Here is a 17,934-nt window from a genome sequence, read left to right on the forward strand (position 1 = left end):
GTCCATGAAGTACTGACAACCAGAATTTTGTGAAAATGAACCATACTACCCTCATTAAAAAATGGACCAGCCCATCAGGTCTGCAACTACTATGAGCAACAGAGGGAATTTCACAGTCCTGAGTGGCAGCTTACTGTTGACTTACAATTCTATCCTTTTACAAGCCAAAAGTCTAACGTGGTCTAGTATTTGATACATCAGTAGACCAAGACTCATGTGTTTCACTGAGTTATTCATGGCCTGGGGCAGATATGCCTGCTCTCCCTGCCTTTCTCCTTTTTTTGCACTGTATAATCTCTCTTTTTCAATGGGAAACTTTTTGATAGAGACTTCCTTCTTCAGGTACAACACCGTGTGCCAAAAAGCCTCAGTTTTAAGCAGAGACTTAAAACAGTAATATAAACAATAAACAACAACTTCTACCCAGTACAAATGGCTGAAAAATGGTATATAGAAAAACAATGTGGAAACAAATTAATTTGAGATATTTAAGGTTCAGAAAATTTGATGATTCAGTCTAATTGGGCACATTAAACAAACTATATTCAAGGGATATGCTCTTGGCATGCTCTAAAAGCCCTTTTTTCCCCTTTTTAAAATGAGAAATCTGGTTAATTAAATTTACTTACTAAACAGCTTGTATTACAACAGTAGAAAATGACAGATGTCTTTCATAAAATTAGTCATATTGTGGTAATTTTCCCCTCTCCCCCAAACATTGTGTGATTATGGACACACTTTCTCCTGTTAAAAAGCTATCTGTCATAATTGCTAATGAATTCAATGCAAAAATGTTCTGAAAGGAAGTGTTCTGCATGAAATGTAGAAAACTTTTTCCGTGACATATTTTCCCATTGCAACCTTATTCTGCAGGCTGTTAGCTGCTTGCAGAATACTGCATAATTTTAAAGGCTTATACTTATAAAGGCCAATCATGTATTAATTCATTTGGTATTCATTGAGAGACCTTTAATCATGATGGATTAATTTATTATAAATGTGGATATAATATGTTATTTCATAATATCACCACCATAATTTAGCAATTAAACAGTCTGTTATTATTTCAATCACTGCCCAGATCTGTATCATGATAAAATGTTTTGCTCCACGGTTAATTATTTTACATTACGTATAGGACAATGGATTTTTTTTAAGAGTAAACCACTGGGGAAGCGGAAATATATAAGATAATACTTTGCTCTGATATTCTCCTTTGTCTCTGAGATGATTCATCCTAAATACTTAGAGCCAGCTAGTCAGAGGCTTGAAGTGATTACAGGTCTGATCCAAAGCTTGTTGAAGTAAATGCTGCACTCAGCATCTTAGACCCTATCATAAGTGAGAGGGGTGTAAATAGTTAGCCAGAAAAGGATGCCAAGAGGACAAAAATCAGGTAGGTACACGAATTAAGTGCAGTCTAGGGTAACAAGCATAAATGGTCAGGTACCAGAAAATATAACCTGCTATTTTGTGAAGGCTAAGGGAGACTCCATTAGCGCTCACCTGTATTCCTGCTCACTAGACAGACAAACACAAGGCTTGGAAAGGGCCTGAGATGAGGCCATTATACCCCCTTTCCCAAACAGCATTCTTGCACGCTTCTGACACTTTCAACTCAGAGGAGAAATCGAGGTGCATTTACGCTGATCTGGTTTTGCCAGTGTCAGATGTCTAAACGTTACAGTGACCTGCGTGGAATGACCCCAGAGAAAATCTGGCTCAGAAGTGTAATTTTCATATTACAGACGTGCAAACTCTGACATTTGAAAAGAGATATCTTGCTTTGGTATCTACAGTAAGTGTGGAAATTTAAAAGGTAAAATCCCTGGAAAATTATATTCAGCTGCTCCTCTTTGCTGTAACCACTTAGGCCTCATTTCTTCCTCTAGCATGTGCTGTTGTTGTGTCTGAGTCAACACCATAGCAGCATATGGCTGCACACTTGCCACAAATTCTAGAGCTGGGTGGTTCTTTTTTTTTATTTTTTTAAGTGGAAATGGTGGTAGAAGTTGCCAAGTCTGTGTCTCGGACTGGACAGTAGAGAACGAATCGATCTCTTTCTTGGAGCTCATTTTTTAAACTCCCTCTATTGACATTTAAGTAACTGATTCTTCTCCATCATTGTTAGCTGTCTTTTTTCCTGCCTGTCAAGAGCTTGCTAAATTAAGATTCACAACCCAGGATAGTTTTCGGATGAACCCAAAAGGAGTCAATATGTTTACTTAGATAAATGGTTATTTTACAAGGTAGTGTAAAATGCATAATTTCCTGTGGTATATAAAGCCATGAAGCACAATCCATCATGAGTGACTCATTTAATCTCTGATGTATCATTGGATGCCTTCTTCAAAGAGCAATCTGGAATAAGTGATATGTATCGGTAGATCCAGAAAAAAAGCTGCACAGAGAGCAAGTGAAGAGATAATCAAGATGATGAAAATGTATACTCGATCATATGATAGAGATCACCAAATCCTGCTAAATCCTCCAGTGTATCACCCTTCCTGTCCAGGATTCACCCCTTCAAGTGCATTTTCTGCTGCTTTTCCTTCTCACGTTTGGACTGGATAACAGAGCTATCTGCAACCAGACATGAAGAACATTTTTACGGACTAACAAATCTGCTAGAACCAATGGCTTTAATCTCTCCTTGGCTACAGAATCAAAGCCAGATTCTCTGCAGGTGTAAATGGGATCTGATCCACCGCCTTAGGTGGAATTTCACTCATTTACACCATTTCAGAATTTGGCACTAAGAATGTTGAGATCAAAAGGTTCCAGTTGGCAAAGGGATGTGCAGAAGAGAATCTGTCGAGGGAAATATTCTGGGAAGACTTATCCATCCTGTAGAAGAGGACTTATTTTTCCTCAGAGGAGTACATTATTGGTAAATCCAAATTATATTAAATTTTGGGACATGTCTTATGACCCTGCTATTTTTAAATTGGCCAGCTACATAGGAAGCCTGCCAGAACCCACAGAAGGGAAGCACAGTGATTTGGTCCTCTAAGTGCATTTTCGCATCATCATCATCATCATCATCATCATATTATATATATATTGTATGCTTTTATTTTCCACTGACATACACATATTGGTGGTCTGTATTGTTCATTTCCTAAAAACAGGATTGGAACATATCCTGCCATGCTGCTTGCACAACATGCACCAAAAGAAGTAGCATTATTAGTAGATGTGTCTGCATGATGCCACCTGCTGCATTGCCAGAAATAATCTTCATGTAAATTGTAGTTCCTGTATATGCAACGTTATTTTCAGAGACAACTAAGAAAGATCTGTTTGTTTGTTAATAACAGTTTTGGGAAATATGGGAAGCAATGAAATATCAAGACAATTAGAAAAATTATCTAAACTGACATTTCAAGTGAGTAGAAAAACACAACCCCCAGTCCCTCACCCCGCCTCCTACACTGTTAAAAGTGTGAAGCTGACTTTTCCAAAGGGACAGCATCAGTATGTTTACACTTTTATATCTTTGGATGCTTGTTCAGAATCTGATTTGCTCCTGGACAAGAGCATATCGATGAGTACCTGGTGTATTTATTTGGATGGCTACAGACATGCTTGGTCTGAAAGCCAGCTCCAATAGCCCTCATCAGGTCTCATTAGTTCAGTACCAACAGCCAGCTTGGTTTTCCCTAATAACAGCAGAAAGTTTCCTGGCCTCTCTCCACACCCGTTTAGGTAATAGGAGGATTCTGCACCAGGGTTGCACCAGGTTAGATCAGATGTCTATCCAACTCATTGTCCTGTCTCCGCCAGTAATCAGGAGTGGATGCTTGCTCCAGCAGGCTGTAAGAGTAAAGCAAGCTTGTAATACTTTCCTACCTTCCAGAACCTTATGGTTCAGGGATGTCCTGTACGTATATCCTCACACTGAATTTTTATTATGCAGGCTAGGGATATACTTTTATATTTGATAATGCCCTAGTTAATCTGTACACTCACCTGTTAGCAATTTTTCCCACCTACTCTTTTCAGGTCCCCCATAACAGGGTTGGCAAGGTAAGAAACTGCACCTGTCTAAAGTCTGAAGTTCAAATCAGAGCAGGTGAGTAGTCTGGAGAGGAGAGCCCCTTTGTTCTGTGTTTATATTAGTTATGCCTATAGTAATTAAAAAAACAACAAACCAAACCCAAGGGCAGGGCTGTGTTAAGCACTATTGCCTGATCATTAAAAGACCTTTAGCCGGTAGCATGCTCCCCTGCAGAGCTTTGGGTGGTGTCAACAGTCTCCTTCAAAATGTTCCAGCTTGGGTTGAAGGACAGCAGGTACCAACAGCAAGGCTGGATGCTGTCGGTTTTGTCTGGGGTTGCAGGCAATGTATACAGATGAATATTAGCTGTCCCATGCCAGCAGGCCTTGGGGCTGTAGGGTGGTCCTTGACTGTTTTATTTCATAGTACTGACATAATTTTAGAGGCATGCCCACAAGTAAGGTAATGATGATGCAGTAACATGAACCACTATCACCAGGACTTTCAAAACCAGTTTTGTTACCTTCCTGAGAACAAGGTTTCATGCCCAGGAAAATCAATCTTGAGGCAATGAATGAAGCTGCATAAAGAAACTTGGAGGCATGGAGGATCTTTTGAGTTAAGAAGTTCCCCAAATTAATTTTGCAGCATGTGAAAATTAGTTCCTTTTGAAGTGTTTGCTGTCCTGCTTCAATGTCATTTATTTTGTCCTAATGTATTTTGTGAAACTTATGCAGAGATATACATTTATGTAAGATAAACCACTAGCAGGGGTCATAGAGTACCATTTTTGTTCTAGTAAAATCTTTGAAGACTAAGTCACATGAATTTTTGAATCACACTTCATGAGAAAGACTTGCCTGAGGTTTTTAGTAGTTTGAGGTATGAAGTTGATTGGAAATAACAGAAAAAAGAACAACTTCTGTATGTTCACTCATGTATTCAAGGAAAGATCAGTAGCTACAGCACAAAAGTATATCCTTTTACTGTTGAAAGAAAAAGACAGAAAGAAAATTAAACTGTGACAATGTTTTCATGTTTTGTGGTGGTCAGCTTGTGTTCACGTACAGAAGGCGTTGATTATTCTTGCTCTAAGTTATCTAGCTTTTGGTTTAAATAAAAACATCAAGTGATGATATTTCCATGTTTTTCCAAAAGGTGATATCTGTGCAGTAGATTATGAAACATCCTGAAAAGCAAGAAAAATGTATCTGAAGAAAAGGGGTACAGGACGGAGTATTGTTTTCCAGGGAATCACTTTATTGGCTTATTTGAACCCAGAACTTGCAATTCTGCTCCAAAGAAGCAGCATATCTGGATCTTTGTGTGTCAGCAGTTAGAACTGGGACCATTTCTAATACAGGGATACAGTATTCAATAATATAGAGGTCTAATGCTCATATTCTGTATTATATCATGCCTGACAAATTTGGTGGCGTTCTAAGATGGGGTTATGGTATTGACGGATGAGAGAAGAGCAACTAACATCACCTACCTGGACTTGTGCAAAGAATTTGCAAACGTCCTGCATGACAGCCTTGTGTCAAAAGTGAAGAGACATAGATTTCAGAGATGGACCACTTGGTGGATAAGGAATTGGCTGGATGGTTGCACTCAAAGTGTTTTGGTCAATGGCTCAATGTCCAAGTTGAGACCAGTGATGAGTGGTGTTGTTCAACATCTTTGTCAGTGACATGGACAGTGGGATCGATTGCACCCTCAGCAAGTTTGCCAATGACACCAAGCTGAGCGGTGCAGACAACGTGCTGGAGGGAAGGGATGCCATCCAGAGGGACCTTGACAGGCTTGAGAGGTTCTCCTGTGCAAGCTTTGTGAGGTTCAACAAGGCCAAGTGCAAGGTCCTGCACCTGGGTTGGGGAAAACCCCAGTATTGATACAGGCTGGGCAGAGAATGAATTTACAGGGACCCTGAGGAGAAGAACTTTGGGGTGCCGGTAGACAAAAAGCTCAATATGGCCTGACAATGTGTACTTGCAGCCCAGAAAGGCAACCGTATCCTGGACTACATCAAATAAGTGTGGCCAGCAGATCAAGGGAGGGGATTCTACCTCTCTGCTCTTGTGAGACCCCACCTGCAGCACTGCATTCAGCTCTGAATCTCCCAGTGTAAGAAGGACCTGTTGGAGAAGGTGCAGAAGAGGGCCATGCAGTTGAGCAGAGGGCTGGAGCACGTCTCCTATGAGGAAAGACTGAAAGAGTTGAGGTTGTTCAGCCTGGAGAAGAGAAGGCTCCACAGAGACCTTATAGCAGCCTTCCCATACCTAAAGGGGGCTTTTAAGAAACTTGGGGACAGACTTTTTATTAGGGCCTGTAGCAATAGGAGAAGGGCTAATGGTTTTAAACTAAGAGAAGGTAGATTAAATTAGATGTTAGGAAGAAATTCTTTGCTGTGAGGGTAGTGAGACACAGGAACAGGTTGCCCAGAGAAGTAATGGATTCCCCATCCCTGGAAGTGTTCAAGGCCAGGCTGGATGGAGCTTTGAACAACGTGGCCTAGTGAAAAGTATCCTGCCCATGGGAAGGGGGTAGGAACTAGATGATCTTTAAGGCCCCTTCCAAACTAAACCAGTCTGTGATTCTATGATATTGATTATCTGTCCGCACAAAACTTTGAACTACTGCATCCATATAAGCAAGTCTGAAACCTCTAAAACAAGACAGGATGCTTTGCTGCAAGAATAGAGTTAGCCTATACCACCATCTTACAGAACACGGCTATCCCTAGTGTAGGAGTTCCTGGCTAAAATTATTTTATCTGTTATGCAAAAATTTGTGCATGTTGGAACAGTAACTTCTATCGTCCTTAAAGATTAGTCAGGCTCTAGAGATCATTATTTGCCATTCTGGGGCAGATACTCAGCCCACTTCAAGAAGCCACTCTGACATATCATCAGAAGGTCTGCAAGGCTTATGTGAGTAGAACTGAAGTCGTTCTCAAGAAAAAAACCTGAAATGAGCACTAATATAAAAATCCTACATTTTAATGTAGGTCTGATGTGGGTATAAATCCACTTGTATGCCTAAAACAAGATGATTGGTGATTTATTAAAGTGTGTCTGTTTTTCTGGGTTTATTCATAATTCATTTATTAATAAAGATTTCAGCTGCAGTGGAGTCTTTATCCTACCATCACAGGAACTCCTGGCTTCGTAACTTCACTGGAGCAACCTAAATGATGAATATGAGCTGAAGAACAGAAGCCAAATCCTTCTAGGCACTGTATATTTGTGCTTGCCAGAAAAATTATGGCCAGTCAAAGGAGTAGGAGATGGAAAGTAGCCACCTTTGCTTTAGTCTTCTCGAAGTCCACTGAGGACACTGTGCAAGCCTTTCATACTTGGACCTACATGAGTACCTTCTGAAGCTGGATACAGGAATTGGGGGGCAGCAGAGACTGCTTATTTATGAGTTACTTAGCAGTCCCTGATGCAGCAGTTGCCATAATGCACAGCCTCAACGCAGCTTATTCATACTCCTGGCAAGAATTATCCTCATGGGGAGCTGTGCTTTCAGATGTTGCTGGCCAGAATATGAGCATACTTTACTGCTTCTATTGCAGAGTATGAGTATATTCACTCTGGGGGCAGTTTTAGCATTTGGCCCTATGCCTGGACATCATTACTATTGGGCACTTACACTGAACACAATCATGCTGACCAAAGTCTGTACTGAAAAGATTACATTCTCCCAAACCAATATTTTCAATTTGGCCCTCATGCTTCTGACAGCAGGAAACTTTTGGAAACACCATAGGCAGTGTTTGCTGTAAACAATACCTGAAAAGCCTGTTGAATATCACAGGTTTATGAAAGCAAGATAACGCAGAAGTACGGTACCCTTTAGTTAAACGGGATGACCTGAAGTGAAGCAGTCAAACAATATGTGCTCCACATGGCACAGAACCTCAAGGTGCCTTTAAGCAGCTCTTCTAAGAGACCACCTGCTTAAAGAGTTTGAGGCAAACCAACAGAATTTACTTCAGCTACAGAGAAGAATATTTTCCTGCTAACACTGCAAACAGTTTAATAAAAAATATAAATTTAAAAGTGCAATTCTACTTAGAAACGGGACTGACTATCAGACTGCAGCACCACATGCGAATCTAAAAGGGGAGGGAGCTTTGAGTTTGACATGGCAAGTGTTTCTATTCATGTTACAATTGCAGGAAAGTGTTTTGCTATATCTGGGCAAAAAGAAGTATAAAGCAGCTAAAAATTTTTAATACAAATCTGAATATCATCACATTTATAGAATCTCAAGGTGCTGGATTTCCAGAAACTGTACTTGTTAGCTTGCCTGGCAGAGGGCATTGACTGAAAAAAAAAAAAAAAAAAAAAAAAAAAAAGATGATGCTTCAGCAACAAAACATTTACTTGCTGGCTGAACTTAAAGCATTTCTGTGGTTGCAGTGGCTTCTATGGGGCTGTTCCCATACCATAATCTTAAGCACATAATTAGGGGCTTTACTGGCTCAGTGCCTGAACAACCAGTGCTGATTTCTATTGAATGCCCATTATGTTAGGGACCAATTGTAAGCTCATTAAAATGAACAGAAAGGATCCAGCAGACATTGGATCAAGCCTTGTCTCAGGACTTTCATCAGAGAAACAACATTGTCTCTTGTTTCCTCTTTTGCAGGTCACTGAGTTCCCAGACTTTGAGTCATTGATTACATCGTACTATCAATGAAGTTAGAGGTGTGCCATTGATGTAAATGGGTAAAGGATAGGGCATGAGGAAACAAAAAGCAGAATCATGTACGATTTGTGATTCTGGGTATTGGGTGCTTAAAAAGCAAACAATAAAGCAGGCATACTCATGAATTCATGGATACAGAATAGCCCCTGGTTTAGAGCACGGTGTGTGCCATGCCCTGTGTTTGATAATGTACATTGCATTTCTTTGGAACAGCACTGTATGCGATTTTTACCCTCCCTCCCCTTCCCTCAATGCCCAGACTAATAAATCTCCCATTTGTCTCACCTGTAGTTACAATAAAGCTGTTCTCAACAGTGTTAACATCTGCCATGGTCATTCTTCTGGGGTGAGAAAGGCAGAACATTTTCATTGCTTGTTCATTTGTGAACACTAGTTAAGTAAAGCTGTCACTTGTGTCCAATTATGGGTGAGGATTTTATAGCACAGTCTCCTTCCTAAAGCTAAACTGACATGGCCAAGCCCCATTTTATAGGCATTCTTAAATTCTTCCCAGCCATATTTAAAATCCTTATGCTTGGGGATGGCAGGTGCCATGTGTTTTCACAGCTACATTAACAAATGCAATTTTGTGGCAACTTGACCATGCCAGTGAAGCAGTAAATTTCTGTAATCTCTATGGTTAAGAATTTCACACAGGACTTTGCTGGGAATATGTAAAGCCCATTAGTACAGGAGCACAACGTAGATAAAATTAAAATACCTTTACAGTAAAAGCCAAAAACCCCAGTAAAGTCTGGGGATTTTTTTGCTGCTAAAGCAATGAAACGTGACAGAGGAAAATGTTGAAAAAGGAAACAAAGCTTCACTGGGCTCACCCAGCCTGCTCTTCTCAAATGACTGCCACCAATTTAGGTGAGAAGTGATAATTTGGCTTACACAAAAGCTAAAACAGGCTTATCCTAAAGCATAACTGGGATGTAAAACTTTATAAACCTCTTTTCCAAGCTCTTACTCCCTGTTACAGTACACTTACACTGGGATAACTGTCCTCACAGATCTTTTTGCTGGCTTAGGGAGACAGTAGCCAAAACTTTCCTAGTTCCTAGCATGTGCAAATTGTGGTGATGCATCTGCAAAACAGTCATTAGCTGTTTTGCTCATGAGACCTGCATTTACCAGCATAAGCTTTGCTGCTGGCACCTTGGTGTTACTTGGTGTTACCCACCTTGGTGTTACTCAGGGCTGCTAAAGCTCCCCCCCAGCTTCAGCATCTCAGCTGCTGTGAGGGTTGGTGCAAGCTGCATCACATGTAAAGCCTATGCAGGGAGAAGGATCGTTGACTTATCCTGCTTTGGAAAGGGATCTACTTTGCAAAATGGGACTAATACCATTTTCCCTCCCCACGCAGCTTTTAACCAAATTCCTCAAGACCCCACAGTGGGTCCCAGGGGTACCACTGCGAGGGGACAGTTTTACACATCGTAGCAGGACTGGGTATCCGGTCTCCAACAGATCCTGAGACAGCTGTTAGGTTTTGCAACAGGGAATCTCAATTACCAGCAGCAAACAGATGAAAAACAGCAGCTAGATCCTGCACAAATCCATATATTATTGTTTTTCTGACCTGTAAGTCATTTCAGCAGATATTTCCCAGATTTCCTATAAACTCATGTGAGCTATAGATTTTTATTTTTTTTTCATTAAAAAAGAAAGATGTGGTTCCAGCATAATCACCTCACTCCAGGGACTGGATCTTCCGGAGAGCAAAGGCAACAACCTGCTCGGAGTGCAGTACTAGCCAGGGAGAGGAATGCATTATGGATTGCTCACAGGCTTCTCCAGCAGAAACCACTCCCACAGGTTTTACCATGGGGTTTGGGAAAAACCCCTAAAGAACACAGATCAAACAAGAAAACATCTTTGAACGCTTATAGTTTGTTGTGAGATGGAAGTGTTTTGAAAGTTACACTTAGCAGCTCCCTCAATCTCTTAAGACTTCACGCCAGAAAGCAAGGTTGGGGAGATCAGCTCACACGCTTCTGCACACTGTGTGGCTGCACTGAAGCCGAAGAGGCTATTCACAGAGTGGCCCTTTGAAGTTGGTGGCGTTTTGTCATTGATTTTGAGAGGCCCAGGATTTCATTCACAGTGTGTAAGGTTAAGCAAGTGAGTAAATCCTTGCAGGATCAAGGCTTAAATGTGTAAACCTGTTCAGCAAGAGTACCCAGCCTTTAATGTCCTGTGAATGTGGTCTCCCTTACTGCGTGACACTGGGTAGGCTGCTATTGCTCCTCACTCAAGTGCGAGAGCTTCGTTTAGCATGCGTGTGTCCTTCATAATCATCAGCATCAAACTTCAGATACAGCAGAAGAAAGATGTTAGTAAGGCTGCTTATTAATGGAGTGCCAATGGAAAACATTGACTGCATCAGATTGCTTAAGAGCCACTATTAATCTATACTCTGTCTCTTGTTAACCAAAACGAAGGCAACGGGCCTTCTGCATTGCTCACTGTGTCAGGGGCTTGTACAGTGCTTATCCATTAATCACTGAAAATAGAAAATGTGTAAGAGATCAGATCTTGTGTTCAGAGCTTGCGTGAGCAGATCTCTTGTGTATTACTACATTTTCTGCACGCTTCAAAATCCAGCCACTGTCCTTGTCTGGATAGACTATCTCTGCAAAACATTGCATAGCTCTGGTTCAGAACAGAGCTACCTCAATCATACCTGATGATCAACTATTTTATATTTAAATGAATGGTAGAATACAGCTTCTCTAACTTAAACTACACCTACGCATAATCTTTAAGATGCTGAAGGTTACCTAAGTTATGGGAGAAATTAATCTTCAGGAAGACCATGTTTGTCTGATGGACAGCGTGTCCATATTGCTAAATGTCTTTGATGTCCAGTGTGGTCTTAAGTCTCCAACAGCTATACTGTGCATTTATATATATTAATATATATTCATGTGCTGATACATTTACTTTTGAAGTTAATCAGATTTTCCTTGAAGATCAACCTGACTGCAATGCTGGTTATAGTCATCCTTAGGTATCACTTCCTCTAGACCTTATGAACAAGGCTGCTCTCACGCCAGCTCCCTCTGCTCCTTCCAGTGCTCTGTACAGTGAGCCCACCAGCGCCACCCACCACCCTTCATGCCAAGAAAATGCCTGGGGCCAAGCAAAGGGCCAAGAGGACAGAAGAGCTGCTCCACAGATGTCCAGGTGAGAAGTGGGGGTGAGGTATACTGTAACATTTGGGAGCCTGGGATCTCTCTGCTGCAGACACTTTTAGCACTGTAAATGAAGCCTTAGTTGTACAAGTTCAGGAAGCCAAATTGTCTGTCTGGAAGCTTTCAAACACACGTAGCTTCCTCTGGGTAAGGGAACTTCCATCAGGAACACCAGCTCACTAAAATGCTGGTGCCTAAACTAGGTAGACTTCACCATACTCATGGAATTTCCTGACTTTTAGAATTTTTAAAGCATTGAGGAGTAACTTTTAAATGTCCCTAGTCTGCAAAGTAGAACAAATAAACCAGTTGCAGTACCTCTTTTCACTATATCAGTTCAGCCTACTGAAAGAAACCATGAGGAACAAGATTAATTGTACATTAAACACACTGGCTGGAATGCACTTGTGACAGCATCCTCCCAGCAGCCCTGGAGGACTAAAGATATAAGTGAGTGACATTACCCTGCCTATATAATCCAGGGTTAACTTCACTGTGATTAGCCTTGTTTTATACCCACTGCGGGTATATTTGGCTAGGTAAATCAATAGCACTATGACTGTTTTTCAAGGTATGTAATGTACAGAGTTCTAAGCCCTCTGTCTTCATGAAGTAGTTAAAAGAGAAGCCAAGAAGACGAGGTAAATGTCTAGATTAAGCAATGCAACAGCATGGTAAATTAAGAAAATTTGAGGAGGAGAGGCGGTTAAATGATCCGAGTCTTGAATGTGATGTCCTTCAGTGGGATTCAAATAAAATAAACATTTAAAATAGGTCAGAAAAATCACTCCCTGAAAGTGCCTGCTTATTTCCTCTGGCTGTCAACAGGACCCCAAAGTGATTAGCTCAGATGTAGGTGTCTACAGCATAGGTAAGTAAATTTGGATGAGATTAATCTTACCTCTGGTGTCCAAATGCCATAAACAGAGAGCAAACATTTATATGGGCGATACACAGGCAGTTGGAGATTCCACATGGAGAAAGCAAAGGAAATAAATATATATGCAGAGCTCTGGGTTTGCTCCCCTTTTTCTACCACCCCTGAAGAAGGTGACAGTAAGTGTCTTTAACAATGGGATTAGGAAAGATGTGGCTCCAAGAGGTCTTGGAGCTCATCAGCCTTAGGACGGGAGCTAAGTTATCAGCCTCCACAGGCCACGGGACACTCAAAGCAACAAGGAAGACTTTGTGCGATAATTAAAGTCTAGAACCGAGCTCTCTGGGCCTCCACTTCTCTTAATGCTTTGGTTCATTCTTGCTGATATTTTACTGTTTACCTTAAGAATAAATATTTTATTTTGTTAATTCATATCTAGTGACCTGATTAATACTGCATATGCTACTGCCTTGGGAGTGATGAAAGTAATTAGAAGGCATTAGATTATTTTTAGGGCTTCCTATACCCTACACAGGGTTAGAGGTCCCAAAGAGTCTACAGCAAACCATGCTCACCTCACCAGGAGATGAAGGACATGTGTCTGGCTGCCAGGCTTGTGAAAGGAGTGTGTCTTGGCAAGTGTTAGCCCAAGATGCTATCAATCGGCTAGTGGGGGAAGACCAGGGACTTGAGATTGCTCTAGGCCAGGTACAGCAGTCTTGCTTCATTGGTGATGTAGGGCTTTAAGAGTGGTTCTTGCTGAAAGAAGACCATAGCTAATTTGTTAAATCAAATGGAAACACAGCAAGCCCCTTATAATGCCATAAATCATTTGCCATTAGAAGAGAAATGTAAAAGTCTTTTATTATTAGAATGAAAAAAAAAAATCCTCAGAGGTTAAAATCTAAGCATTTTGTCATGACTCTGTGATGCTTCAATTCAGCTGACCAGAAATGTAATGTTAATAAATAATCCCATTCAGGGAAAGAGTTACTGTTGCATGTTCTTAAGTACTTCTTCAGAGTCCTGAGAAAAGTCTGGGATTCTGGCCTCTCTCAGGAGACAGAAGCTGATGAAATCCCATCATGATTGCCCATGGCAAGTCTGTGGTTTACCCCAGTTCTACCTGCTGCATGCTACTCAGGCTTGCAGTGATTTTGTGCAGAGAGTTGGAGATGTGGAAGAAATACAGAATTATTTCAGCTTTTTCCCTGTAAAGAAAATTCATAGCTATGTTATCAAAGTTTCTAATTATAAAATTTCTTTAATCTTTTATTAATAGGAGGGGAGGGAAGATGCCAAAACTTATGCCATTTCACAAGTAAGATTATGGGTTGATTTCTGATTGGATGACAGGGCCCTAATAATAAAGCTCATAATTTTATACTGCATTTCTCTAGTGATGATAGAGGTTCTTTGTGCATAATAGCACCATTTCTATTCAGGAATCTTGTTAACAGTTGTAAACTCAGATTATCATTTTTATTAGCCTAGTGTTTTCTTATTTCTGTGTTACTGACAGGAAATTACAGCAAGTTTTCTGGCTTGTTTTTTTCTTGTGCAGTAAAAGCAGTTCCATTCAACTAGAAATTTCCAAGCACTGGGTAGAAGACAGTATCACTGGAAGCCAACAACAATTTAAAGTGCACAGATTAATTAAAAATGCATATATTTAAGGACTAAATTCAAAGAGAAAGTAGACTGGTATATTGGAATATGATGGTGGTTTTTTTAAAGGTACAGATATGTAGCTTTTTATACTTTATGACTTCAGGAATAAATTCCCACCACCAAACTCAGCATCTAAACTTGGCTGTAATATGTTTTCATGTTGCTTTGTAACAGTGGCTTTGACATCACCTCTATGACTGACCACCCCTGCCTGCATTCAGGTTCTACTCCTTGCCCATTGCTGAGGTGCCCATCATGGGCAGTGGGAATCAACCACCATGGACTTAATCACAGCTTTGGCTGATTAAGAACCTCAGATGAGAGTACTGGTAGTTGTTTCACCCCATTAGGTCACTTGAGCATTGTAAAAACACTGTTTCTAGGAGAATTTGAGACTATAGCTGCATAATTTACCGTCAACAGTCTACAGTTTATTCATATTACATCAGATACGCTTCTAACTGTCAGTTGATACTGAGTGAATAAAAACTTATTTCCATAACAAGAACACTGAATTCAATCCTTTTCTTCTCTGGTTATAAATGAATGGGAGTTTAGGATTACAAGAGACAAAGCCTAATTTTCTGAGCCTTGCAGACCTTGGTGTAGGGGTAGTGGGGGGAAGGCAAGCTGTCAGGGCAAAAGCAAGATGTGGGAGCTACAAAGACCTCATTTCACAAGACACCACCATTTTCTGCTCAAGCAAAGTAAACCTACAGAAAAGTATTGCAGTGCTTGAAACTGAGGCTGAAATAGGAAGTGATGAACCTCTGTCAGTGCCCTTAACCCTTGTTCCCCTACAAAGCTGCTGCAGAAGAATATGATTTCCCATGTGGTGTTGGCACGTCCTCTTCCCTTCAGGGACGAGAAAGGGAGTCTGTGTTTAATCTCCGACTGCTCTCATCTCTCCTGTCCTCACACAGCTTCGCTCCTGTGATCACATTATGCGTTTGGCAAAACAGACCTTTGAGTCTGGAAAGTCTGACGTATCAATCTGCAAGTGATTAATTGCAAGACACCTTTTTTTTTTAAAAAAAAACAAACCAATAACCAAACCTAAGGAAAACAGCTTTCAAGGAGTTAGAGAACTAAATCACGCAGACTTTCTAACTCCATCAGATTTCTCTGAACAATCCCATCCTATGTTCAAAAAGTTTGCCTCAGCGTGGCCACAAAGCTGCGCACAACTGGCTGTAAGAGTTGTGTTTATTCTGAACACCTCAGTAAAAGCTCACGTGATCCAGCCTTAAGTGTAACAACAGCTAATTGCAGTTAGGGAAAGAGAGAGAGTTCAGCAAACATCAGATCCAGGTCTGCTAGTACTCAGCAGTTTCCTCTTAAACACAGGACAAGCTCAGCCTTCCTGTTGATTTCAGCAGGTGTTGTAGCATTTAATACTTGGCAGAATACCATCCAGAAAGCCTGAGAAAAAAAGTCGCCTTATAAGTTTCATAAGGATCAACACAAAGGAAAAGCAAAACACATCTCATTTTCTGAAATAAAATGAATAGTAGTGTATTTATGTCAGAAAAATACTAGAAAGGAGACCCTGGAAATCAGGGGACTTGCAAAGCAGGAACTGCAACGTGTATAATACAGATCTGATTTTATCTGGCAGGCTTATATTCGTAGGAAATACAATCCACAGCATCAAACTCATTCCTTACAAAGAAGCACTCGGTATTTCATCTCAAAGTTTCTCAGCTTCTCGCAATTAGCTTCTACAATGGTATGACAAGATACAAAGTGGAACATCCCTTCCCCCCTTCCCTTCTCCAGAAGAACAATGCATGGTAGAGCAAGAACTTTAGCCGGCACTGGACAACAATAAATCCTGGATATACTGACCCCACTCGATGCAAGCTGAAAAATATTTATTTATTTTTTTTAAAAAAAGTTTCGCTGTTGCACTTCCTTACCTACCTGTTTACCTTCAGTAAACAGCTGAACAGGCAGAATGATACCCAAGACCATCTCCTCCACCCCCATCTCCACCCCCCGTCATATGAGTGCTTCAGGCAACATTGAAAGGGAAAAAAATCACACGCACAAACCCCCCAACTCAAGTATCTTTTCTGATAGGAGCATGGAACAGTAACCAAAAAACAATCAAGTCCTCATTGTCATAGTGCGACAATCACAGCACTGCTTCTGTTGAGAAAACAGTCAATTCACAGAGAGAAAAGCGTTACGAGGACAGACACGAAAGCTGTTATTATCCATTTTAAGTAATAGGAGAAGGTCACATATCAAGCAGTTATACCTTTTCATTCCATCCTAACCCTCCACAGCAGGGGAACCACACTTATGACTGCATTAGACATACAAAAGCTTTCAGTTCCAAAAAAGGAAAAAGAAAAGATGGGGAAGGGAAAAAAACCCAACTAAATTCATCTTACCAGCACGTTGCAGCACCAACTTGCTTGAAGGAATGTTGCCTTTACAGGTTTCTCTTTTAATTATCCTGGAAGCAGAAGGGGAGAAAAAAAAGACGACGAAGCAGGGTTGTTAAATTAGCGTGTGCTAGAAGCTTTTCAGTTTGTCGCAGAGTAGAAAAATACCAAAAAAAAAAAAGAAAAAGAAAAAAAAAAAGGGGGACACACACGCAAAGAAAGAAAAAAAATAAAAAGAAAGCTCAGTAATTTAAATTTGCTGTCAGTTCAGGCAGCATTGCTCTGTCCCGCCCCTCATCCCACTGGGTTCTACTACCTGCAGGGCTGCAACTGACAGCTACTGTGCAAACAAAAAAAAAGGCAAAAAGCATGCTGGGACCATGCTGACTGCTGTCTGAGTCTCTCTCTACTTCTGATAACCAAATATCATTAGTGGAAAGGTTCTGTTGTTTGCTGGGATTTTTAAGTTTGGTTCTGTGCATGAAATTTAATTTATTTTTAATAGATACAATGCATCACATGACAGAAAGTGGTGATTGTGTTTCTCTGCTCTCCTCAGAATAGAAACTAACCTGAACACATTGATTCTAGTGGTATGGTATGTATAAAAGATACACAGACATTTACCATGTTGCACTTTGCAAGCATGCATTCAGCCCTGTCTGTAATACTGTGAAAAAAAAATAAATGTTTGTTTGAATGGAAAGTCAGGAAAGCATTTCAACAAAAAGCAGTTAAAACTCTGGCACTCCAAAAAGTTGCTGGTATTGTTTTTGCTCTACTTGTAAGCTTTCCTTCTAAACTTTTTCAAATAATTTTTGAGAACTAAAAGTAACAGAAGTCAGAGGCATAACAAACAACTTGTGCAACACTCATGAAAAGGACAAACTAATGATCACAGTACATAAAAAAGCTATGTTTTAAACCAGATGCTTAAAACCATTTTTGAAACTCTGTGCTAGTGACTATTAGCAGACAGCATACATCATATGAGCACAAAATACTTGATGAAAACTAACAAGAAAAACAACTAGAAAAGCTATAAATGCCTTTTTATAGCTATTTTAATTGTTG

The 17,934-nt window shown here is 40.4% G+C and overlaps 1 long non-coding RNA gene across 1 annotated transcript in view; it reads right to left on the reverse strand.

Annotated features, from left to right (window-relative positions):
• The window catches only part of LOC130150351 (uncharacterized), a 168,237-nt gene extending 151,073 nt beyond the window's left edge, over positions 1–17,164 (reverse strand). Inside the window, exon 1 of the long non-coding RNA XR_008822212.1 lies at positions 16,867–17,164. This is a non-coding gene — a long non-coding RNA (uncharacterized LOC130150351). The remainder of the gene's footprint in view (positions 1–16,866) is intronic.
• Positions 17,165–17,934: the final 770 nt, after the last annotated feature.

The sequence above is a fragment of the Falco biarmicus genome, chromosome 5, assembly GCF_023638135.1.
Source record: "Falco biarmicus isolate bFalBia1 chromosome 5, bFalBia1.pri, whole genome shotgun sequence".
Classification (NCBI taxonomy): Eukaryota; Metazoa; Chordata; class Aves; order Falconiformes; family Falconidae; genus Falco; species Falco biarmicus.